Source organism: Camellia sinensis, chromosome 11 (genome assembly GCF_055761805.1).
Source record: "Camellia sinensis isolate YWXY chromosome 11, ASM5576180v1, whole genome shotgun sequence".
NCBI classification, from domain to species: Eukaryota; Viridiplantae; Streptophyta; class Magnoliopsida; order Ericales; family Theaceae; genus Camellia; species Camellia sinensis.
This window is the reverse complement of record NC_138971.1, coordinates 73608485-73635187: the sequence shown is the minus strand read 5'-3', so window position 1 is coordinate 73635187 and position 26703 is coordinate 73608485.

Here is a 26703-nt window from a genome sequence, read left to right as displayed (position 1 = left end):
CCCCATTTTCTTACAACTCTTTCTATTTCAAGTTTTGTGCACCAATAACTAGTATTTTCAGCCCATTTTCAAAACTTCTAGAAATATGCAGAAAAAACCCTTGGAACTCATTTTTGTATGAAAATCTTCCTTTAAATGCTAGCTTTCAAGTAGAATTAGTTTTGTTAAAGAGAGTGAGCAGTTTGAGAGAAATCAGATTTTTGTAACAATCGACGAATTTGGACAGCGTTGAAATATTTCTTTAATAACTAAAAATTTAGGAAAGCTATCCTATTTTTGAAAAATGATTTTGAAACTAGATAAAATTCTCTACAAACCCTAGGAAGGGAGAGTTCAGAAAAAATAAAAAAAAAATGTCTCTTAGGTTGTGATATTTAAAGTATATCGAATTTGAAAAATTATTTTTTGTTAATAATTCATGTTCTTTTTTTTTTGAATGTGCTTTTTATCACTTGTTTGTGTGATGCTCCCAAAATCGGGAACATCAAGGAACATATTAACAAATAAATACATAGTTTATCTAATGTTACAATCCAGGAAACGTCACTAATGAGTCATTTAGTCAATAACCAAGTAAGATCACATGAAGATCGGAGGAGTCAATACAGCCTCCCATCAAAGTCCAACCACCTTAGATAGTAAAGCTACATTTTTTACAGATCTTAACAAGGTATTTAACACAAGGTCCACATAAGTCGACAAGAAAATAAGGGATAGGTAATACAAAAGATATGTACAGATATATAAGCAAAATAATAAAAGCAAAATAATAATTACAAAATCATGTCTTAAATATAACAGGAGATTTAACACTTACGATCCCAAAACACATTTACAAAACTAGTTTTCAATTCTCCTGGGGTAGCCATACGTCTTCAAATGCTTCAGTGTTGCCTTTGACTGGCTAATAGTCTTCAATACCTCGCATGAAAGGCCATGAGCTTTGAATACCCAGTAAATGCACACATGCTCCGTCCTTTTTACCCTAATCTAGTACACAATAATGGCATGATCATAATAAATAGCAAAAGTAATAATCAAGCAGAGTTTATAATAAATTACAATTCTCAAGAATAACGATCAATCAAGTTAGTTCTAGGCAACTCCCTGCGAAATGCCGTTCTTACCCAACCACTAACACTAGCCACGAGCAATTCTGACTACCCCTTGGTTAAACAAATACCAATGCATCACTTATTGCATAATCGCCAATGTGTCATTTACCGCACAATTACCAGTGATGCCCATGTACCTAGGTTATTTACTCGAGTGGTGACATAACGGCTTGCCCCAAGGGAACGGGCTTCTAGGGATATACTCTCCTTGTGTAAGAATCTCACTACTACCCTTATACCTCCCAATTGCATTATACAGACAGAAGACCTCCCATGCCATGTTAGGGTTTGAAATCACACTTGCGCAATAATTAACCCCGAAATAAGGAACACATCTCACCAATCAATACTTGAAATCAACATGTCATTATCTCATAAAATTTACCTTAGTGATCGAAAACCTAATATCACCCTTATTAAGTTTCCCATTATATTATGTTTATTATGTGAAGGTTAGAACAACAATCGAAATAACATTTACTATACAAGTATAGACGTTTTAGGACAAAAATATAAAGAGATACAACTAAAACATACATAGATGTCATATAAAGGCTTGAACAAACAATAAGAGGCACATCCAAATAAATAAGAGCATTAAAATTTACAAATTTCCAGATTTGATTTACTTTAAAGATAATTGTCAAAATGGCATTTTTAGAACTCGGCGTCTTTAGGGTCGGTAGAGAATTTTTTTCTAGTTTCAAAATCAATTTATGGAAGTGGGCTAGCTTTTTCTAGATTTTTAGTTATTAATAAAATCCTCCAGCTCTATCCAGATTCGTTGACTATTACGAAAATCGAATTTTCTCTTAAACAACTCACTCTTATTCAATAAAACCATTTTCCTTGAAAGCTAACACCTTAAAAGAAGTTTTGATATAAAAATGAGATCAAAAATATTTTTCTACATTTGTCTATAATTTTTGAAAGTAGGCTAACAATGCCGGTCTTTCTTGCATAAAACTTGAAATAAGAAAAGTAATAGAAAAAGAAGGCAATCATAAGAAATTTCCACTTTTCTTATGATTATGAAATATTATAAAAATAGCTTAGATTTTTAGAAATGAGGTATGCCTTTGGAAATAACGTGAGAAGTGGACAAAAAAAGATAGTTTTGCTTCCATTAACTGAAGATACAAGTAAGGAAAGAAACAAGGCTCTAATTATTCTAGTCAAACACAAGAACACTATGAATACACATTAGAAATTGTTACTTTAAACCTCTAAGATCATATATTTAAATGAGAAAATAAAAAAGAGGGTTGTATTGTGGCTTACTTGAATGCCTAGTGAGGTGTTGTGTCACACCCCAAAATTAATTACAATAATTCATCTATAATTGACTAATACCAGATGACATAAATAGAATAATAAACTTTCATTAATCAGAGTTAATTTACAAAAGTGACACATGCGATATATAGTCATAAGCTCTACCCTGAATCTATAGCATGTGATACCAGCTTAATGGTCAACAAAATAGGCGCCCTACAAGCTTACATCTTTCCAAGATTATACTTCGTTACAACAAAAGAGAGTGTCTTAAGCTCCATACATATAAAGCCCTAGGCTTGTACAAATATTAAATACAAAAAAAAAAAAAAAAGGAGCCTTCAGCTCCCAAGTCCTCCCAAGCTAAGTCCTTAGAGGAGGCATGTCATACCAGCACCTGAAAATGGTTTCCCAAGTAGGGTGAGCCAAAGCCTAGTAGAAACAATCTAACACAATGTATGAATATTAACAAAGATATAAGTATGATGCACACGTTCAATTCCCAAATAACAAATCTTTTACAACCTTTTTCAACATCATGTTATACTCAGCTTACATCTCAATTCATTTTATCTCGGTTCATTAGGTATACCCACTTTATTTAACCAATCAAATAGAGGATACACTTCACAGATCTCCAACCAATACAATTATCATGCAAATACATTCACTTGCTATTTTAAGGAAATTTTGTCGGGAATTGGCACCCATTTATACACACAGTTTTTGGGACTTTCACCCTAGACACACAGGCTAACTTAGTTTAATGGAGTCCATCCCTTTTCTTCTCCCAAACATGGAGTACATCTCATTTCTCCTCCCAAACATCATACATATACAATGTATATACATCATAATCATTTTCAATGTTAACCGTTAAGAGATTTGTTTCAATTTGCCTAATCCACATGCAATTTCTACAACAATCATGGCTATCCTCCACCGATAGCCCAAAACAGATATTTTTAAACAGATATACAATCTTTGCAACAGATAAATTATCCAAATTTCCATAGGTGCGAGATAATGCATATCTAATTCCACTATTTATATAAACACCCATCTAATTATATATTCCCAACACCAATTTTATTATTTATACAAAATAATTATTTAAAAAATTTAAAGCAAAAACCCCCATTTTCCCAATCTCAAGCCAAACACTAAAATCAACCATTTTACCCCAACATAAGCTCATATCTACTCCCATAACCATTTCCAACACTTTAATTCAAAAAAACCCCCTTTTTGACTTTAACCTGAACCTTAGGTTTGTCCAAAATCACAACAAGTCTCAACATTTCTTACCCATCAACAAATAACCAAGTTAAAACTCATAGAAGAGTGTAGAAAGTCCCCATCTCAAAGTGAGAAGATGGACAAAGCAAAGGGAAGACTTCAAAGACACCGAAACCTACTTTTGTTCAGATGAAAAGAGAGCCCACGACGTGCTTTACCTTTTAAACAAAGGTACAAGGGTGGAGAGATCACCAGATCTAGGTGAAAAAATAGAGAGAAGGTAAGTTTTAGAGAGAGGGTGTCTCAACTTTAGGGCTTTGAGAGAAATAGATCTAAAAAAGTGTGTAAAAAGTCATTTTCGCGAACTGATATACACACAGTCCGCTCGAGTGCAAGAAGTGATGCTTGAGCGCCAGATACAATAAGTTGCTCCACTCGAGCGCAATAAGTGACGCTCGAGTGCCAAGACACAAAACAAAAGGGCATTACCACTCAAGCATAAGAAGTAATGCTCGAGCGCAGAATACACACATCTAGTAGATTTGCAGACAATAGACCAACGCTCGGGCGCAAGAAAGGGACGCTTGAATGCCTACCCGCTCGAGCGTAGGAAACGCCGCTCGAGTGTAGAATGAATCCTCCTAGTAATTTTGCAGACCTGCAAAAGTACTGACAGTTCACAAAGCCCGCTCGAGCGCAAAAAGTGCCGCTCGATCGTAGGACCAAAAATTTGGGCAACAAAAGTTTGGAAACTAAGCAACCTGTCCCTAACGCAACCATAACAATCCAAAATCCAAACTTAAGGAGATACAAGGGAAACAAGATGTAAACGACAATATGAAACCATCAAACCTGAGTCCAGGATACAACAACGATCAGGTCAAAATTGGAATCGCTATATGCTACTTAAGAATTTTCTTCATTTTTTTCTCCTCCACCACCAATGCTTTTGCTTCCTCTTCTCTCCCTCTCTAACCGTGTGAGTATGTGTGTGTGTGTGATGTTTGATTTGTGAAGAAAATACAAAGGGGTGGTGGGATATTTATAGGAAAAATGGTGTGAAAAGTCTATAATGCACATTGGTTGGAAATGAATTGAATAGTTTCGATTTAGTTTGAATTCAATGGAATATAGGATGCTTAGGGACCTTAATTGCATCCTTAAACATGATCTAGTTAGGATTAGAGCCTAAACAAACTAAAGGTACAAACAAAGTTCCTAATTTTTTGGGGTACTAGAATTTTCTTTTCCCCCATGATTTTATAGATATTGTTTCGTCATGTACACTACAAGAATCCTCTAGGGGTGGAAGGAAATGTGGGCTTGGATTTAAAGAAAATTTTGTTTGATTTTCAAGTACAAATTGTATCTAATTCGAAGATATCTGTGTACAAAAAAAAATCTAAAGGTACAAATGTTTATATATATATATATAATGGCACTAATTGGGGTCAAAATGTAATTAAATTTAAATATGAGAGCTAGGGCTTTGATTCATGATTTAAAAAATCTATTCAAGTGTAGAATTTACTAAAATTAGAGTTTGAGAATTTAGTTTGGTTAAAGTTTTTCTGTTTCGAATTAAACGGTGATCAATCGAATGAACGTAATGTGAATCAGAACTAGTGTTTTGAGTGACCAAACCTTAATTAGGGAGTTAATTAATTATTATTGGGGCATTAGAAATGATTTCTATGTTATCGCTACTGGTTAGGGTTCGAACGATTTTGATCAGGATGCTGTAGACCGCCCGAACTCGCTCTGCACGCGAGGGCGCGAATTGGGTTCTAGCTACTACAGTTCGGACTTCTGTCATGGTTCTGAATCTAATCTCACAAAGTGAAATGTGAGACTGATAAATCACCAAAGAGTCCAAATCCGACAAATCATTTTGGAAAATCGATTTTAATCAAAAAGCGCCAAACATGGACTGCTTTGCCAGATTTTAGAGTCGCCACCTAAATATTTTGTTTTGGGGAAATTTAGGAAATCCTGACTCGTGCCTAAGGCCATGTGTCCGTCATCACCAAAGTTGCCTCGACTCGGGAACTTGGGTACGAGAGGGGAAGATCCTGAAATGAGCACCCCCGCTCGCCCGATCAAAAGATCGGCCTCTACTAACATGATATGTTGTTTTTGAAAACACATGTGTTCTTATTCCGGTTTATTAATCTAAAATTACTATGTGATGCGCACATCATACAAGTATAGACTAAATTGCTCAAATTGGAACAAAACATCCCATGTTTGTTTTTCGAAAATGGTTTGAAGTTGCTACCCTCAAGTAGGCTAAAATGCGGGGATTTGCCACCCTCAAGTGGGCTTAAAACATGATTTGCCACAAACAAATGGGCTTAAAATGCACATTTTGATGAATTGTTCCAATTCAAGTAATGAAGCCTTCATCCACAGGCATTCATGCAGTTAATCACTTAAGCCAATAGCCTCATGGCAAGCATGCTATCATGGCAGTCACTTACACACATGCAAGGATGCTAAAGCATAAACACTTACAGTGTACTCCGAGCCAAAACGGAAGCTAATTAGAAATCAATTCATGATCCTAACTATACAGAATGCCTAATGCAATACATGCAAAATGACATTAAATAGGCTCGGCTATCTAAGATGGCATATGAATGTAACATTCGATAACATGCTGTGAAATACGTATTCAAGTCGGTATATTGAAATACAATGCAGTTTGAATGATGCGCCGAGCCCGGTGCATGCAAGACAAATGAATGATGCACGCATGCAAGCATAAGGATGCTAATTGAAAATGCCCTAAACTAACCATCAAAAGCTGATAAGTAAAAGGGAGAAAGAAATGGGGGTTGGAAGACATGCACACATACACACGCACACTTATTACAAAATTGTGCCCTCTTGACAGAGGGTTTGAATGAAAGCTAAGCTATTCTAAGCTAAGCTACTTAACTAATCTAATAATCTAATTAGACTAATTATTACACAACCAAATTGAATAACTAGCAGACACTAAGCTAATTATTACAACACTTTAACTAATTAACAAATTAATTTACAAAACCAACTAAGGATACAAAATATCTAAGTTAGGCTGCCTCAGCTCCGCCTTGATCAATGACGGATGCATGCTCTTGGTTTCCGCCTCGAAAAACTCTCTGGTTTGCTCTTTAGAGGCTTTGTTTGCAGGGTGTCCTCCAGAGCTTACTGTTGAAACTTACCAAAATAGTGCTGTGGGAGTGCACCAGTGGCCTGCTGGCCATGAAAAGCTTCTACCGACCCTCCTACCGGCCAAGGATGCATTCTGGCAGCCAAGGATGAAGGGGTGCCGGTCAACAATGAGAGGGTGCCGGCCACTGGTGTGCTGTGACACCAAACTGCAATAGAGCACAAAACAGAGAAAATGGAGGGTCTCCCAAGAATATGTATGTACTATGCCCCTCCATATCATCTCAAAACATCAAGGGAGAGGCATCATTGGATCCAAAACCATCAATCAAGCATCGCAATGCATGATGGCCAAAGATCCAATTTGTACAAACTCAATAAACGTAATGCAAACAAGACACTTAGAACATCTCCTTATCATGAGAGTCAAAGGCAATGGAGACCAAGGGAGATTGGCTCATTTCATCACTCCAAGTATGAAATGAACCAATCCACCTTGTGTTCAACATAACGTTGGGTTGAACACGATGTAATGCAAAATGCAACATGCTTATCTACCCATGCTAAGGTGGCATGCACAAGACTCTATCATGGAAGCAATGCATGCAAAACATGTTATGGAGCCAAGAGCACTAAAGCAAGTGAAGGACCTTACTCATGAGGCATGAACTATCGATCTCGAATGGTCAAACCAGCCATGAACAGACTTACATTATGCCTAAACAGTGGCAAAATCATGCTGGAAATGAAGCACCAAAAGCTACAACAACATGCCCATGTGTTGGCTCGCAAACTAGGCATTAAACACAACTGTCAAACACAATCAAAGAGTGATATGCATGAGAATATGGCAATGCTATATGCTCTGAAATCAAGTGCTTAATGATGACAAATCATGCAAACATCACAAGCAAAGCATGCTAGAGGCCCTAAAACTCAAAGCTAGTTAAGGCACTTGCACTATAGCTATGCAATACAATCCTCAAAGGCACAATCCCTTAGTGGTTTGCAGCAAAAATCAGTCTTGGTCCCCGACTTGAAGCATGCCTAACTCCTTCATCTGGATGCCTTTTCAGGTCATGCTTGTGTGAAAATTGAAGCCCCATAAGTAAGCTTTCCAATGGTGGCAGCGTCACATCAAAATTCCAACTGTGCTAAGAGATATCCCTCTTTTAGTGAAGACTGCTCAGTTTCGGTCCAACCAGATTGATGCCCTACTTCAACCAACTATATCTCCCCCATCTGGACTTGGCTTTAGGGGATGCTTGAGTGCAAAATGAAGCCCCAGAAGTCTTATTTCCAACGGTGGTGGCTCATAGCTAAAATCCAAGTGTGCAAACGGTTAGGCCTGATTTAGCGAGGGCTGCTCGACTCTTTCTTAGCGATTCATGCCTATCTTCTTCTCTAGCTTGGTTTCTTTCCTCTTCTCCTCTTTTCTTCAACTCCAAACCCCCAAATAAGATGTTTTGAAGATTTTTCAAAGAGTTCACCTCTCTTTCATTCATTTCTACTTCGTCCTTGCTTGGTTTACCGAAAAGCGCAACATTTAACAAAATGCGAGTTTCGGAACATTGTAGAAACTTCTTTTCAAAAAATATTTTGAAAGAGAGGGTTTTAAGGCCTAAAAACCATTCAAAATAGTTTTGGTCCAAAAATGGGGTGTATGGTTTGGATTTGATGCTCCTCTTGCTGAAAAAAACGAATCTTTGCACTGCACATTTTCATCACCAAGTAAACCATCAGTAGCGCCCAAGTCTTAAGGGCGGTAAAAAATGGGGTGTCTACAGATGCGTTCTTAATTCTAGGGTTAAAATTGCAAGTAAACGAGGGAATTGAGGGTTCTTATTGAAATAGTCCAAAGGTAAAGGCCTTAAATGGAAATAAAAAAGTCAAGGGTCTCACAGTTTGAGCCTTAGTATGACATTTACATATGTTTGTAAATATATTTATTTACAATGGTACTTTAATGATACTCACCCTTGTATATAAATTATTGTCTCAATAACTTGTTCTAACCTTAACTTAAAACATATAACTCAATAGAAAACTTTATTGGGGTGGTAATTGGTTTCCGATCACTTGAGTAACTTCATAAGATAATGCTTGTGTTACATTTGAATTAGTTGGCGGGACATGTTCCCTATTGAAAATAAGTGTTGCGCAAGCGGTTATTTCAGAACCCATGAATGGATCGGTTGTATTCAGACTCTAGGTGATTTTGGTGTGATAAGGTTCGAGGAGGTTATTGGCAAGGCCCATATTTTTATCATCTCTTTTGAGGTCGTCTGTTGGCACTACGCAATATGTAACCATTGTAGGCATCCGAGGTAAGGTCTACAAAGTAGCAAAAGAAAAGGCATACTGAATAATCTGAGTCTAATTCTTATCGTTGGGAGGATGAAATCTCTTTGGGGGATTTCTAGATTACTAACATCTAACTTTATAACCCTTTTCTTGTTTACTTGAATATCATACTTCATTACTTGTTTTAATTTTAATTGTGTGTTGGATTGGAAAAAAGGGGCAGGGTGTGTGTGCGTTTACTGGAGATTTCAAGTTTATGGCATTTCATGCCAGGTATTGAAGACTATTAGCCGATCAAAGGCAATTACAACAGAAGTAACCTATGGTGACGAAAATTAGTGAAGAAAACAAATTTCATCACTAAATAAGAATAATCCATGAGGAATTATAAATTTTGTCATGTATAATAAAAAAAATAAAAATAATAGGTGACAAAATTTATTTCTGTCAATAAATACTTCTTTTAGGTGAGAAAAAATTAAGTTTCGTCACTGAAACTTTTCCCGCTAATTTTTTTGGATGGCGCCAAAATTTTGAAACTTTTGGTAAGAAATTTTTTTGTCACCAATTAAAAAATTATTAATGAGGAATATATTTTTGTCACCAATAATTTTTAATTTTTTTTTTCTTCAGAAACTTGATTTTAAATATTTTAAGACCATTTGGTGAGAAATATATTTCCGTCACTAATAATTTTTAATATTTTCAGGCCTTTTAGTGAGGAAATTATTTTGTCACCAATTTTGGAGGAAGAATTTTGACATATTTGGCGGTAATGAAAAAAAAAAATAGTCTACTATTTTTCCTTTATTTTTTTTTGGGATCAGTTTTCCTCTCTCTCTCTCTTTCTTTCTCTCTCTCTCTCTCTCTCTCTATTTTTCAAAACAAAACACAAGTGTTGTGTGTTTTGTTTATTGATGAAACTAAACACACACTCAATTTGTTCCTTTAGCACGCACCCCTTCAGTGTGTTATTCTCTAGCGCCGCTGCCGACGTCTCCGTTCTCCTCCTTTAGTGGCGCCACAGACGTCGCATCTCGTTTACTGCTGTGTGTTCTCTTTCATCAGCACGTCTTATTACTCGATTTCTTTGTTTTTATATTTTCAAGCATGGATCCCCTCTCTCTCTCTCTTTCTCTCTCTCTCTCACACACACACACACACACACACACAAACACACACATACACACTCACTCAATTTCTCTATTTTTCTATCTCTGTTTTCCCTAATTTTGGAAACTAATTTTTAGAATTAATGCTGTATTTATTCTTTCCAGCAAGGTTTCTCTTCAATAAATTGTGAATGTGTAAATTGTAAACTTGGCCATCCTCATTTCATGTCTTTTGCTTGTTTCTGCTATAAACTTGAGAATGAATGTCCTATTGATTATAATTAACAGTTTGAAATTAGTAAAAGCCCTTGACCAAATGTGAATATTTTATATGATTTGGATTGATTGTATTTTTAATAAAATTAGGGTTCAACTGTTCTCTATATTTGAATGTTTGTTTAATATCTATTTATTTATAGGTTTTTCAACTTAGGTTATTCATAAAAAAATAAAATTGATTACTTAGGTTATGATTTGGATTGATTCCTTTGCTTCTGTGATCATTCTTACTAGCTGGACTAGCCTCTTAATTCTTCTTGGATACCATGCCTAGCTATTTGAGGATCCTTGTAGATGCCTGATGCTCTACTTCTGCCATTATTTCTTGCCTTTGTTTTAGTTGGCTGTGGGCATCTTCTCTTTGAGTAGTTCCTCATTGCAGGGTGTTTTGAGGTCTCCTTCTGTTAGCAAGTTCACAGACCTTATCTCTCTTTGTTTATGTGGTCTCTAAACTTGTGTGGAGTTTTCTTTCTATTTATTTTCTTTTCATTTAGGCTTACCATATAACATACATAGAAATAGTTCTATCTACTTCACTCCAACTATGGACATGAGAAATAGAAGCTTGTCATTGGCTTCCATAAGATCATATGGTTGGTTTTTATATGAGACAAGCTTAGGTAGGTCTACTCTAGTGAAGATGTAGAGAGCTTTTAGTTCCTCCACGCACGTTGCATGGGGTGCAACTTTATATCCCACTATAGTTCTCAATGCATCAATCTGTTCCCATATTTTTTTTTCACTTAGTAGTACCTACTACAACAATGGCAGAGGTAGATCCTATTAGAAACATTTCTAATAATGCAAATTTTGACAAAGGAACGATTAGATATTAATAACCGAGACCTACACAATCAGAATAGTCCATAACAAGTCATTATGAAATCAAATCATTGGCCTCATATTTTTCCAAATGAAGAAGAGGTTAGATGATACAAATACAATATATCAATGATAATTGAGCCTTTATTGTTGTGTGCTTCAGGTTCCAACCATCTAAGAACCCATGAATGCATGTGGGCTGCACATGGATTTAGTTTGTTAATCTTTGCTTCTCTTAGTCATGTTCATAACCCATCTTCCATTAGGTAATCCATGCCTATGGCACTGCTAGTTTAAGTTGCTTGTTTGCTGTTGCCCATTTGCCTTGATTTCTAGGATGTGCTAGCTGCTGGATGTAGGAAAATGGGTCTTCAGTTGGTCATGTCCTGTCTTAGGTAGGTTTGCTTGGCTGCTGCTATGATTAGTTTGGCTTGCTGTTTGGCTGTTGTGGTGTTGCTTTTGGCTACTGCTTGGGCTTGCTGAGAAGGCTTGCTCCCTTGGTTAGCTTCTCATTTTTGTGGCTCTATTTTTTTTGTTAGGTTTATTTATTTTAGTTTAGTAGTGCTTTGCTGGTGTTTCTTTGTGGGGCATTGAGTTCTGTATCTTTTTGTTAGGCTTTGTTTTGTTTGTTGTTTTCCTTGGGTTGGTTGCTTAGTTATTTTTTTTGGCTGGTTCTTTTCTCTAGGGTTAGCTTCTTATGTCTCTTTGTTTTGGGTTAGTTTGTTGTTTGCTTGAGGAATGCCTCTTGTAATCTTGTGTGTTTCTTTGTTTTATTTTATAACTTACTTACCCTAAAAAAAAAAAAAAACATTGCCCAACGTAATAATGACAAAGATGTGCACTCCAGAGAGAGGAGATAGCCACTTTATTGACGGCAAAGAGGTAGATTCACGAGGGAGGGGAGATAGAGATAGGACCCAATTTTTATTTTTCCTAAATTGATAGTGAATGAGAAATTATTCAATACTTTTGGAACAATACCCTATTTCATTTGCAAGTAACACACACCACAACACATATAGGGCTCAGTTCACTCGACCCACAAAGGAAGAGGCACTCAACAAAGATATATTCTAAATTCACTCAACGTACAACCAAAGAATTCCCTCACCAAAAGGCCAGCTTGAGAACCTGTAGAAAAAACAATTAGTAAAAACATATGTGCTCACTTTCACTCAACCCACTTATAGGAACTCACATCACTTAAATATCCAAGAAATACAGTAACCTAACATATCTGGCCTCACCAATCTCAACCCTCATTCTCCTTACAAGCAGTACTACATAGACACTGCAAAGAAAACAATTAGATAAACATATGAGAACAATGCAATATGGATAAGCATTTTGGGCTCACAACACTCAACCCTCAACCTAAATATCACATCGCTCAACCCTCAGCATCCCTGAAGAGGTGCCAGCAAGGCCTGCAAAAAAGCTCATTAGAGGAAATAAGGAGCAGCTCCAACCAACGAGCACCCACAGTCTAAGGAGATCTGCAAGAGTAGTAAGTCCAAGCATACAAGATTCAAAGTGTTAGTGCCATAGCCATAAGAAATCACCCCAGTTTCAGTATAGAGGAAGGGAGCCTCTATCTATCTATAAACCAATCACTAGTGGCATTCTTATTAAAGTTCTTTACAGAAAGAATTCTAAACCTTACAGGATTGACAAATCTTTTCTGAATCACCTCAACAGGAGAGCTAATAGATTGAAAAATTCTAGAGTTTTTTCCTACCAAATACAATAAACAGATAGGTTATTTGTTGTAGATAGAAAGGGAAAAAAAACAAAAGATTGTCAATAGATTTCTAGCAAAGGTTTATTAGTTGACGTGGCTTGATTATGCTAGTCCAACTCAATAAATTTGTTATCTATTTAATTATGTTTACTAATATTAAGTAATTGTGCAAACTGTTTTGTTTCCCTAGTTTTCCCATCTTGAGAAATTTCCTTGTTATGTTGGAAAGTTTTGACTGGCTGCTTGAATTCAGGTAGTTTTATGAACCTGCGCATTCTTGCAAGCTTCAAATTTAAGTATTTTACTAAGTGCTAGATTTTGGCACTTAAGACTTCATTTGTACAAGTAATAGGAAAATTGATTTTGAACTTAAAGTTAGTGCCTGGGAATGATTTTATGGTGAATTGATGATCAGGACCCTATATCTACCCATTTACTACTTATGTTATTGAATAATACATTATAGTTATCACTGCATTTAATGAGAGAGGAAACACTCTTTTTGGCAGTGGGATATATATATTTAATGAAAATTGGAATATTACACCCTTGAAATTAGCATATCTTGCTTTAACTTCTTTGGACTTCGTATATAGTTGAGTAAAGAGAAAATCAAATAGAGTACGAACTGTAGTAACAGGCCATACGTACTAAATTTTAGTCTTGAGGCATTCATTGGAATTGTCGCATGTGGCTATCAATTCTATTGGCATCGTTCATTTCTTATATGCATAGCTCCTTAAGTACATTATTAAGTTCCTCTACAGAATTTAATCACATTTTGTTTATTGAGTGCAATGTGAGCCAGATTAGTTATTGTTTCCCAATGTATTATTTTTTTCAATATGCCAATTTAGTTGATAGATGTGTCAACTTTGGTATTCGAGGCATATATATATATATATATTTTCAAATACGTGCAGTTCAATCATAAGATTTTGTATTTGGATATTTGAGTACTTAAATTGTGGGTTTTCTTTCTGTGTCATGTTATCTGCTTTTTACTCTCAGCTCACTGCTTTATAGGTTAAATGTTCTCTGAATTATGTTATTTGTCTTCTTATTGATGGTTATTTTGCTCTGGGTTATGTTTTGATTTTGAATACTTCTCCTGTTTATGCTAAATTGCTTTGGCTATTTCCTCGTATGATTTATGTGTGGTTGTAATTTATATAACTTAGTATAATCATTGGACTATAACTTTTTTTTAATTAAAATATTTATTTTTTATTTTATATATATAAAATTTGTCCTATTCACCTAACTTTAATTGGCATAGTCAGACATGGACAAGAGTTGGATTGCACTAGGTAGCACAGTTGATGGAAGGATAAGTCGGACATATTATGATGGGGTAATATCATTTCTTCGTTTTGCAATGGCGGTTATCGATCGAGATGGTAAAATTTTGTGCCCTTGTCGAAAGTGTGTGAATGTTGTTTGTCAAAATTTTCAAATTGTTCAAATTCATTTTGCTGGAACATGGGATTATTCCAACTTACACTATCTGGTAACACATGATACAGTGGGACCATTACTGCATTCATTATGGTAACACATGATACAGTGGGACCATCACTGAAGAGGTTGCTCCGTTTATGTTTCTTTAAATTACTTGATTTTTTGTGGTTGGTTTTGTGGTTAGTTCTATATCTGTAGAATTACCGATATAACATATGGTTGAATGATTGAAGTACCTCAGGAGCAATTTGACAAGATCAGAAACTTGGTCAGCATGGGCTGATAGGCCAAGTGCTATTGCGTCCCAAACAAGCAATGCCGGCAATGACACAACACTTCCAAGCACAACTGAAGCCCTTATCCTCTGTAGATCACCTCTCAAATAAGCACACACAACTGCAAGAAATCACATATCATAAGACTCATTGTCATCACTGTTTGATCAAAATCCAAGATCAAAATTTGTGTTCATTAGGAGCTAGATCATGATAGACCAAAGAAAATATAATCATATGAACTGTAGCTGGAACTTTTCCCCAGTCACCATCTCCCTCCAATCCCGACCACCCTCCGAACACAATCGCTAGAACCTCAATTGCTAGTAGCAAACCTAATCCATATCAGTAGTTGAAATTTGTGAATGTGTATGTTTGCTAAATAGGTAGAACTAGTATACATCTGTTGAAGGAGTATACCTATCATGGAATGTGTATGTTTGCTAAATAGATAGAACCCGTATACAACTGTTGGATGGAATTTTTCTTTGCAGGTAGCAGAAGGCACAAGCATTATAGGAGTAGCAAGTAAATAAAGAAAATTATGAATATTCCTGTATGTTTTCCTAGAAAGTAAGGTAAGAAAATTAGAGGAGAGAGTGAGAGAAGGGGGTTACATCATACATGGTGGATTTGAAGCTTAGTGTAATGCTCTGTTGATGAGTTATTGTCCATGATGAACTTATTTATGGATCTCTATGCCTATTAGGATATAAGGAAGAAGGCAAACATTGTATATCCATGAGAGAGAGAGAGAGAGAGAGAGAGAGAGAGGAATGAATGGACCATAAATGCAAGTTTTCCTATATATCTTGGAAATGAATGGACCATAAATGCAAGTTTTCCCAAATATCTTGGAAGTGGACCCTAAGGACTGAGATTCATTAGGGCCTGGGGAATGCCCCTTGTATATCTCTATATGTTATCATTTTATTATATGTCTTATTCAAAAAAAAGAAAAAAAAATACTTATATTGCTTTTATGATTTCGCTTTAATTAATTACTAACCAATGTTATGTCTTTAAAACAGTGCCTAGTAGACACCCTCGTGGCTTGACACGTAGGTTGAAAGTTCAAGTAGTGGTTGAGAAAGATGGAAAGCTCAAAGTTCCCATACCACTTGCTAGACTTTAGCATTCCCAGGTGGAAACATGTCAAGAAAGAAGTTACGGCACTTATGTTTCAGCGTCTAACGGTATTACATAATTGATTGAATTCATGTAATATAAAAAATTATGACTTACAATATTTGTGGTTGTTGCTAGGATCAATTTGACATGCAAGGTGAATCCACCAATGTTAGCAAAGCAGTGGCAAGAAAGTGTGGATGGAGCTTGAGGACCCACACGTACAGACTACGAATAAAATACCTAAACCTTAAGAGTGCTAAGGGAGAGGAGTATGCTAGAAGCCACCCACCGCTTGAATATGACCTCAAGAAATGGAAAAACTGGATTGACAGGAAGTGGAATGATAGCAAATGGCTAGTAAACTTTTCTTATGTTTATTTATTGTTGACAATTACCTTGTCTTCCTAGTAGATATATTTTTCTATTGGAACTTGCTCCTTGTAGAAGCAATCAAAAGCTAACATTGACAATAGAAATCTATTGAAGACGAAGCATAGATGCGGGTCAAAATCTCTCATAGTTAGGGTACACGAGGCGGTACACCTTCTTTAATTTTTTTTCCTTTTTTTTTGAAGATGAGTCTACTACAATCATTCTTATTTAACTTACTAGTTGAAGAACAAAAAAAATAAAAAATAAAATCAAACAAGTGCAAATGGGTCCAACTGCCAGAGTTGCCATGTGTTTACAAATCCACATACTTTAATGATGTCACAAAGCAGTGGATTTCTCCGGAGTAAAAAAAGAATTATATATGTATATTTGCCATGATGTCACAAAGCAGTGGATTCTTATTTAATGATGTCACAAAGAATTATGATTGAAATTTTTATTGTATCTTTATTCACTTTTCTATTTTTTTTTTTCAAATGATAGGACAATATGATAAAGATCCAAGCTAAACATTACTCCCAACCTGGTATGGTTTCAATTACTCCGAAGGAGCTATCTGTGAATGTGCTCAAGCAAATGTCGGGATATGTTAAAGAACTTGGGTTGAGGCCTTCCTTCTCTATCAGGACTACCAGTTCTTTGACTGATAGTGGCTATGTGAGTCATTTAGAGATGGAAATACAAGAGCAAAAAGAAGAAATTCAGTCACAAAAGAAAGAAATTACAACACAAAAACATGAAATTCAAGCACAAAAAGAGGAAATTCAAGCACAAAATAGTGTGATAGGAAAGAAAAATGAGTCGCTTGAGGAGCATTTGGAGATGACATCAAGCATCATGGAGTTTCTTAAGAAGCAAGGTTTCAAAGGACAATTTAGAGGATGAGTGTGACAACCCTCACCACTGTTTACTGATAATACCACTGATTACTGCTAAACTGCAACTGAACCTGATTAAGTAACTGATTTGACTGACATTTTGAATTGATTGATTGAGTGTATTAGTTTAAATGCATTTCTATCTATTTGACTGTTAATTGATCTGTTCATGTTTTAGCTTCGAACTATAAATTGAAGGCCTTATCGGCGGCCGAATCTGAAATTGATTGGTATTCTATGTTAATTAGAATTTATGTGATTTTATAGTATATTTAAGTAAAATTTGATTTGGCATGATTAAATTAGATTAATTAATGATAAATTACAAAAGTTGGACTTATCTACAAATTTGTCATCTAGTGGAGTAATCTAGGCTAATCCCTCTCCACTTCATACACTTTTGACACAACATTTCTTCAGCCATTTAGAGAGTAAAAACCGTTTAAGAGAGAGAGAGGTAGGAGGGACTTGTTTTCATTCAGAATTTCTTGGAGACTTAGAAGATTTGAAGGCTAATTGCATAATTGAGCTTCTACACTTGAAATTCAAGGTTTAAGGTAGGGAGTTCATCCTCTCATTTATGCATTTAAGTATTATCTTGCATGGTTCATAGAGATTTGGAGTTCAAAGTCAAGATTTAATTTGGAAGAGTTGAATAGTGAGCTAATTCATGCATGCATGTACATGTTCTAGTATTTTGAGGTTGTTTTCATGGAAATTGTTACATGCATGTTCATATTTTTTGCTTTGGGCCATGAATTCATCATGTTTTTGAGGGATTGGACTCTTTTGAACAAGTATTTGAAGCTTTGAATTTGGTTGAATACATGCATGTCACTTTTAAAGTATGTTCTTGAACTTTGGAATAAAATTTTGTCTAATTGAACTACCTTTGGGTTTTGATTTTGTAAATTGATCTTTGAAACATGTCATATTATAGGTTTTAAAGTGTTTTCCAGAAAATTAGCCCAAAAGGATCAAATTTGATGCTTTAAAAGTTGAATTTGAGCTTGGAGGTTCAATTTGGAAATTCCAGAATTTGGATCCACACTCAAGCGTAAGTCTTCACGCTCGAGCGTACACTCTGAGTACATGCAGCTCGCTCGAGCGGGGAAAGTAACGCTCGAGCGTGAAATGCGTGTATCCACACTTTTCATATGTTTACAGTCCGCTCGAGCGAGGACTTGTGTCTCACGCTCGAGCGGAGGTCGAGCGCCCATCGAGCGTGAATTGCATGCATCCAGTACTTTTGCTTGAGTTTGCAGTCCGCTCGAGCGGGGGAAGTCACGCTCGAGCGGGGATCCTTTGTCTGCATGTCCGCTCGAGCGTAGAAAGCCACGCTCGAACGGGACCCCTGTTTCAGCAAAAATTTGAAAAATGTTTTTTAAGTGCATCTTTGCATCCTCATTCCATCCTAGGCATTCCTAGGCCAAGTTTGAGGCATCTTAATAAGGATATTGATGTAGAATCACACCGAGTCAAGATAGGGACTAAGTCATTGAATCCCAAGTGTGTAACTTAGTGTGTGTTCATTCTGTAACTGTGTAGGGTTGGCATCCGTGGACGCTCACTAGCCTCTCTGTAGCCCAGTACTCTGTGAGTAACAATGTTGTAAAGATATATTCAATCATGAATACTTTCTGAATGATCAATTGTACTGCTTTCTGAAATGATATTTCTTACTGAATGAATGTTTGTCCTATTTGCGAACTGTGTTTGTGGCATCCATAGCAATTTACTGTTACTGTACTGTTACCGCTACTGTTACAGAGATCTCTGTCAGTTCTCATGTTTGGAACCACTACTGTTTACTGATATGATGGCCATCGACTGACTGTTCGGTCTGTTAAGACCTACTGTATTGTTTTGCTATTGGATGTACCACTTATGACTGCTATGATCGAATAACTGATATACTGTTCAAATAACTGTTTTAAATACTGAAAGGACATTCATTTCAAACCTCTTTACGCATATGTTATTCACTGGGCTTAGCTCACTGTTTGTATTTATATGTAGGTGTCCAGGCACCGGATCGGAGCTAGGAGCGTTGGGTTAAACTCCCTTTTTGTCAAGCCAACCGTTGTGCCTCACTGTGAGGTTCCAAGCCTGATCAAGCTAAGGCTTCTTTGGGGTGTTTTAGATTCACCCTTCCTGTTTCTGTTATGTATAGACTGAGTGATACTTGTACTGTACAGTTATGTTGAAGGGACTTGATCCCTAACTTGGATGTTATGTGCACCTGTTATGTAGATATGTTTTGCTTACGAATGTGAATATATATTGAAAAGTCTTTTTGCATACAGACTGTCACAACTCATTGGACATCTTTTTATTACTGTTTTGGCTTTCGCCAGTCCCTGTACTCTGTATTACTGTCTTTACTGTTAAGGAGGCCTTCGGTAATCATGGATTACTGGCCGATTACGGTGCTAAACCCATAGGGGTGGGTTTGGGTCGTGACAGAGTGGTATCAGAGCGATATTAAACCGCGAGTTATACCGCACACACGTGTCCAAATGAGCTATATGATGTCCTAGAAAAGTAATTAGGGCATTGCATGAGCATGAAAAGTGTGTGTGGCCATGACATGATTATGTGTGCTAATGTGGTAATATGTTTAAAGTATGCAACTGCCTATGTTTATTATTACCATAATTGCATATAGTGAAATGGACAATGCAAGGACTACTGATGAGACAGAATCATCTGATGCCAGAATAGCGAGATTAGAAAGACCAGTTGAACTGCTGACTGAGGCCTTAAGGCAACAACAGAACCAACAGCCCCTACCTCCTCCGGTACAGCCGAAACCGAACGTGAATGATGACATAATTGCTCTAACATAGAAGTTTAGTAAAATGAAACCGCCATCATTCCAAGGAGGCCTTGAACCATTGAAGGTCGAAGCTTGGGTTCTTGAAACAGAGAAATTATTCGAAGTGTTTCCGTGTTCTGAAGCACACAAGGTCCTATTGGCCACTTTTACCTTGCAAGAGGAGGTGTAGACACCCCATTTTTGACCGTCCTCAAGACTTGGACGTCATCATTTGAACACTCGATGATCATCCATGTTCGTGTTTGTCTTGAGTTCTTAGAGGTCTCGGTCGCGCGCCTTGCCTCAAGATCTCTCGACTTATTTGTTTTGTGCTTGGTTGGACCAAGGACTTGTGGTCTTTGCACCTGAGGGCGGGAAATGGCTTGTTGGCTATCCCCACACCCCACCAGCCTTGACATGTTGCCACCGGCCCTGTTTTATTGCTACCGGCCAAAAGTGTTGGCCGGTCGGCAATGTTTTTAGTCGGTCGGCCCTTTGTGTTGGTCGATCGGCCTTTTCTGCTGGCCGAACCCTGTTCATCTGCTTTATGTAGATATTTAGTGCCAGGTGGCACAGTCTGTATCCTCCATACACGTGTATGGAGGATTTGCACCTTTGTTTTAGCTTCTTGAGGAAGCTTGAACCTTTTGAACCCTTGTTTTAGTTTCTTGAGGAAGCTTGGACCTTTTGAACCCTTGTTTTAGCTTCTTGAGGAAGCTTGAACCTTTTTAGCTTCTCCAAGAAGCTTGAACCTCTTTAGCTTCTCCAAGAAGCTTGAACCCTCTTGTTTCTCTATAAGAGAGGGCCTCCCTCTCCTTTAGAGAGGTTCCAAAAAATTTGTTTAAGGCAAGAGGCATATATCTCTCTTTGTCTCTATAATTTAGGCTTAAAAAGTGTTTGTTCTTGGCCTTTAACACCACACCTCATAGCCTTACACCTCCACCATTGATCTAAGGTTCTTGGAGGCCATTCTTGGAGGTTGAAGAGCTGATTTTTGGTCCAAGAACTTGCTGGTTTTGCAGCTGTGCATCAAGGGTGAGAACTACCCTCTTTATTCCCCATTTTTGCACACACTTTTAGCCTATCTTTCATGCTGTTTTGAGCTTAACTTATAACTGATAAAAGTTCTATTTTTGCATGCTTTTGAAGTTTTTTTAAGATCACTTTTGTGTTTGGGGTTGTTTACCCCCTCTTAGGCCTTGTTTGGCCTCATTTTTGTGCCTTTTTTGTGAGCTTCGGGACCACCTTGTATTGGCCTTCTCACCACTGAAATCCAGGGTGGTGTTTTGAGGTCCTAAGAAGGAGAGGGGATGCCCTCTCCTTGTTGTCTTCAATACTTGTCATATTTGCCTCATATGTGAGCACCTTTGTTAAGTTCATATTGGCCATGTCTTAGCTGGTCTTTGTGGTTATTTTTCTGTCATATGCCACTGTTTTTGCCTATCTTGGTCATTCCATGCATGGTTTATACACTTGTAGTGTAAATTTTGCAAACTAGTCTTGTATGCCTCATGTTTGAGCATGTGTTTCTAGCTTGTTTTTGGGCCATCTCAATAGATTTTTGGTGTAGTTTTAACATGCCTTAGATCTGTTTTTGCTTGGTTTGGTTGGCCCTTGCATGCCTCATTGTAACCCGTCCGCGAGGGACCCCACTACAGTTCGGACTCGATTTGTGTCACGGTTCTTAATCTGAACCAAAGAGTCCAAATCTGGCAAATCGTTTTGAGAAAATAGATTTTTAGAAAAAGAAGTGTCAAACATGGACTGCTTTGATAGATACAGAGTCGCCACCTAAATATTTTATTTTGGGGGAATTTAGGAAACCCTGACTCGGTGCCAAAGGCCACGTGTCCGTCATCACCAAAGTTGCCTCAGCTCGGGAACTTGGGTACGATTGGGGAAGGTCAGCTATGAGCACCCCCTCTCGCCCGATCAAAGATCGGCCTCTACTAACCGTGATATCTTGTTTTGAAAGCATTATGTGTTCTTATTCCAGTTATTAGCCTAGAATTACTATGTTATGCGCACAGCACAAAAGTATAGACTAGATTGCCTAATTTTGGAATAAGCATTGCATATCCGTTTGTTTTAAAAAAAATGTTTTGGAATTTGCTACTCGTGAGTAGGCTAAAATACGGATTTCAATGAGCTATTCCAACTCAGACAATCCAACCTTCACCCACAGGCATTCAAGCAATTATATCACATAAGCAGCTAGCCTCATGGTAATCATGCTATCATGGCAACACTCACACGCATGCAAGGATGCTAAAGCATAAATACTTACATCGTACTCCGTGCCAAAACAAAGAACTCGTTAGCAATCAATGCATGATCCAAGTCCATGTTTAAATGTCTAATGCAACGCATACGGAATGTCACTAGAGTAGGCTCGGCTAGTCTATGAATGACATGTGAAAATGCACAAGTAGCATGTATTCAAGTTAGATTTGAAAATACTAATGCAGTTAGCATGATGCGCCGAGCCCAGTGCATGCAATACTGATGAATGATGCACGCATGCATAGCATAAGGTGTGCTAAATTAAACATGACCTATTACTAACCATCAAAGCAGGTAAGTAAAAGGGAGAAAGAAGTGGGGGTTGGAAGACATGCACACACTCACCCACATTTATTACAAATTTGCCCTCGCTCGGAGAGACCAAAAGAATAATACAATTCGAATAATGAATTAACTGTCCTAGCTAATTAATTATTATAGACCAACTAAATTAATTAAACAAATTAATTAATTTGAGAAAGCAAGAAGAAGGGCCTTGGGAAGAGGGCTCAATGCACGCGTGCTCGGGTCTTGCTCGGAAGTGCACTGCCATGCGTAGGATGCCTCTGTTTTCCCTGCTCTGCCCCTCTGAAAACTGCCAAAGTCTCAGAATTGCTTCCCTGGACATTGGGAGACATCACCGGCTGAGGAGAATGGCCACCGGCAGTAAGATGTGATCATCGGCTGTTGATGAAGCTATCGGCCACGGATGGATTGCCGGTCGGCACTTTGTGCAGTCGATCGGCAAAAAGTTCCTGCAGAATCTGTTTGACAGCAGCAGAGGACAGAGCTTTGCATAGCAATGCAATTCAAGCAATGTATGCACCAACCATATCCCTTATCATGTTTATGACTCAAAGGGACATGGTCCTTGGTTCTCGGACCATCAAGCGCGCATTTCAATGCGTGATAGCCCAAGAGACCAAGTTGTGCATTTTTCATTTCAAATGTAATGCAATGCACATAGTCAAACCAAGGGGCTTCTACCTCTATCATGACTCACTTCAAGAGGTGAGGCAATGCATGCACAATGCAATGCAACCTAGGCATGCGAGCTAAGGATGCAACATGGCAATGCAATGTGTACATGCGAGTATGCAAGCAAATATGCAAGGTAAGCATGCAAACAAGCAAAGGATGGACTTAAGCATGATTTAGGCAGCCCTTACTAGGCCTAAAACAGTGGCCAAGGTGCTCAAAAATGAAGGACTAATAGGCACACAAACATTCATGCAAATGATCTCCAACACTTCAAGCATTAAGGAGCAATTCTCAAGCACACTCAAGAGGATGCAAACATGGACATATAGCATGCATTAAGCTCTAAAATCATGTTACAAGATGATGCCAAATCAATTTAAACAAGACAAGCAAAACATGCCACAATGGCCCAAGTGCTTAAGACAAGCCAAGGAGGCTTAAACCAAGGTCAAGGCCACCAAACCTCACAAGGTTAAGGGGACTTAAAACAAGTCAAATGCAGACTTAAACAAAGCCAAGAGTGCACTTAGATGGCATCTAAGTGGTCTAAAAGTGCAAGCATACTCCGAGGCCTAAACAAGGGGCATAAGGTAACAACCTTTAAACACATTGAAGGAGGATTAAATGCAAGCATATAAGCATGTCATAAGGACTGAGATAACATGTTAAGAGGTTCCAAACCATTGAAATGATACAAACAAGGCATGCTATACACTTATATACTTAAGGCCAACAAGCCCAAAATGCAAAGGGGCAATACAATGCATGCCAAAGTCGACCCAAACAACTAAGGACAGACCTTAATCATGGCAAAATAAACATGAAAGCTTCACAAAGCCAAGCCTAAAACATGCTAGAACAATGGTTTACAACCTAAGGCATGTTAAGGCAACAAAATGGCATTACAAGGCATGTATGCTAAGCAAGCATGGTGTACCAAAATCAACTTAAAACAACGCTATTTCATGGCAAAATAAGCATAAATAACAACTAAGGCATGGTCAACAAGAGCCTAAGCTAGGTGCTCCCTCAAGAGGCAAAAATGGTCCTTTTCAAGGACAACAAGGAGAGGGGGTGGCCCTCTCCTTCTTGGGACCTCAAGGCACCATCCTTACCACTGAAATCCCTCAAGATTTCAGTGGTGAGGAGGCCCAAACACTAAAGTCCCGGAGCTCACACAAAATAGCACAAAATAAGGGCCAAACAAGGCTTAAGAGGGGTCAAACAACTCCAAAGCTTAAAACACTCTTAACAAACTATTTAGAGGCCTTAAAAACAGAACTTTTATGTATTATATGCAAAGCCAAAAAACAGTTGCAAGATAGGTAAAAGTAGTGTGCAAAAATGGGGTAAAAAGGACTAGTTTCTTACCCTTGAAGTCCTCCTTCACAAATGATGATCTTGTTGCCTCCTTGAGCTCAAATCCAGTCAAGAACACCAAGAACAACCCTCTGGTCCCTCAACAACCAAGAGAAGGTGTAACACTATGTGTTTGTGTGCAATAGTATGGACAAACACACACTAGACACACACAAGAGAGAGATATAGAGATAGGAAATATGTATCAACCCTAACCCTAATCCAGAGCTCCCTCTGAAATTTTTGTAACCCTAATGCCAAGAGAGGAGCCCTCTTCTTATAGGCAACTCCCTCTTGTAAGGCTTCCAAAACAAGCCATCCAAGAGGGAAATCCCTCCATACACGTGTATGGAGGGGAGCAGAGTGGGTGCCAGCTATCACAGCTGGCACAAAATATCTACTAAAAGTAGATGAACAGTGATCGGCCATTCAAAATTGCCATTTTGGCAAAATAAATGGCCGACCGGCAACAAAGAGTGCCGACTGGCAATATACATTGCCGATGGCATAAAATCACTGGCCGGTGGCCTCAAGCCATGGCCGGTGATGTGTGGGGATGCCTCACAAGGCATTCCCTGCCCCTCCAAGGCAAAACACAAGTGTTTGGTGCAAAACCAGACACAACACGGTCGAGTCGAGAGATCCTGAGGCAAGGCGCGCAACCGAGACCTCTGGGAACTCAAGACGAAAACAAACAAGGGTAATCACCAAGTGTTCCAATGGTGACGTCCAAGTCTTGAGGACGGTAAAAAATGGGGTGTCTACACTCATACACTTGTAGTGTAAATCACACACACTAGCTTTGTATGCTCCTTGAAGTAGCATCTCATTTTAGCCTATGTTGTGTCCATTTCAGCATGTTCTTGGGCTTATTTTATCATGTCATACCTTTGTTTAGGTTTGGTTTGGTTAGCCCTTGCATGCTCCATACACTTGCCATGCAATCCCATGAAATTGCCTAACATGCGTCATGTTGTGACATGTCTTTTTAGCATGCTTTTGGCTTGACTTCAAGAAGATTTTATCCATGTTTTGGTATGCTTGAGGTCTGATTTTGGTTGTCTTGGTTACCCATGACTTGTTTTGCATAGCTTTGGTTCAATCTTGCTTGTAAGCTTTGTGTATTGAGTCATTTAGTATGCATTACTTGGCCTATTTCAATGATTTGGCATCATTTGTAGTGTAATTTTAGTCCATGTTTCATGGTCATGCACATGCATTTATCATTCTTTAAATGTGTTTGAGAGGTGTGCTTGTATGCCTCATTTATGGACCATTGCATGAGCTTCATCTTTGTGCATTCCGAGCCACCATCCCAACATATTTGGCCACTGATTTTGGCATGCTTGAGAGCTACCCATGTTAGCATAAGTCCATCTTACCATGTTGTTGCATGCTTGTTTCATTTTGTATCTGTTGCATGCTATATATGTCCACATGTTTAGGTTGTATGCCTATTGCATATTGCATGTTAACATGCTCATGTTGCATTAGATTTGTTGCACACTTGAGTTATTTGCATGCTTGCTTGCTTGCCTAGGTTGCATTGCATTGTGTGTGCATCTTTTGCCTCTTGATCAATCATGATAGAGGTTGGGGCCCTTTATGTGTTTTGTGCATTTTATTCCATATTGAGTTGCACACTTGGCTTCTTTGGCCATCATGCATTAAAATGCGTAATTAATGGTTCGAGGGTTGAAAACCATACTCCTTTGAGTCTTAAACATGATAAGGAGGGTGGTTATGCAAACATTGCTTTGAAAATGCATTGCCATGCTCTGTTTGCCTTCTGTTGCAGCAAAACAGGATCCTGCAGGAAGAGATGGCCGGTCGGCCATCTTCAGTGCCGGCCGGCTATACATTGTTGGCCGAGAGCCTCACACATGGTCGATGACCAGTTTCCCATGGCCGGTGGCCTTGCCTTTTGGCCAGTGACCTTCCACAGTTTTCAGAAGGTGGTTCAGAAACATCTTGGAGACTTGTGCAGTTTTCAGAAGTGCAGAGCAGTGTAAACAGAGGTAGCATGAGTATGGCAATGGATTTCTGAGCAAAACCGATCATGCATGCATTCATCCCTCTTC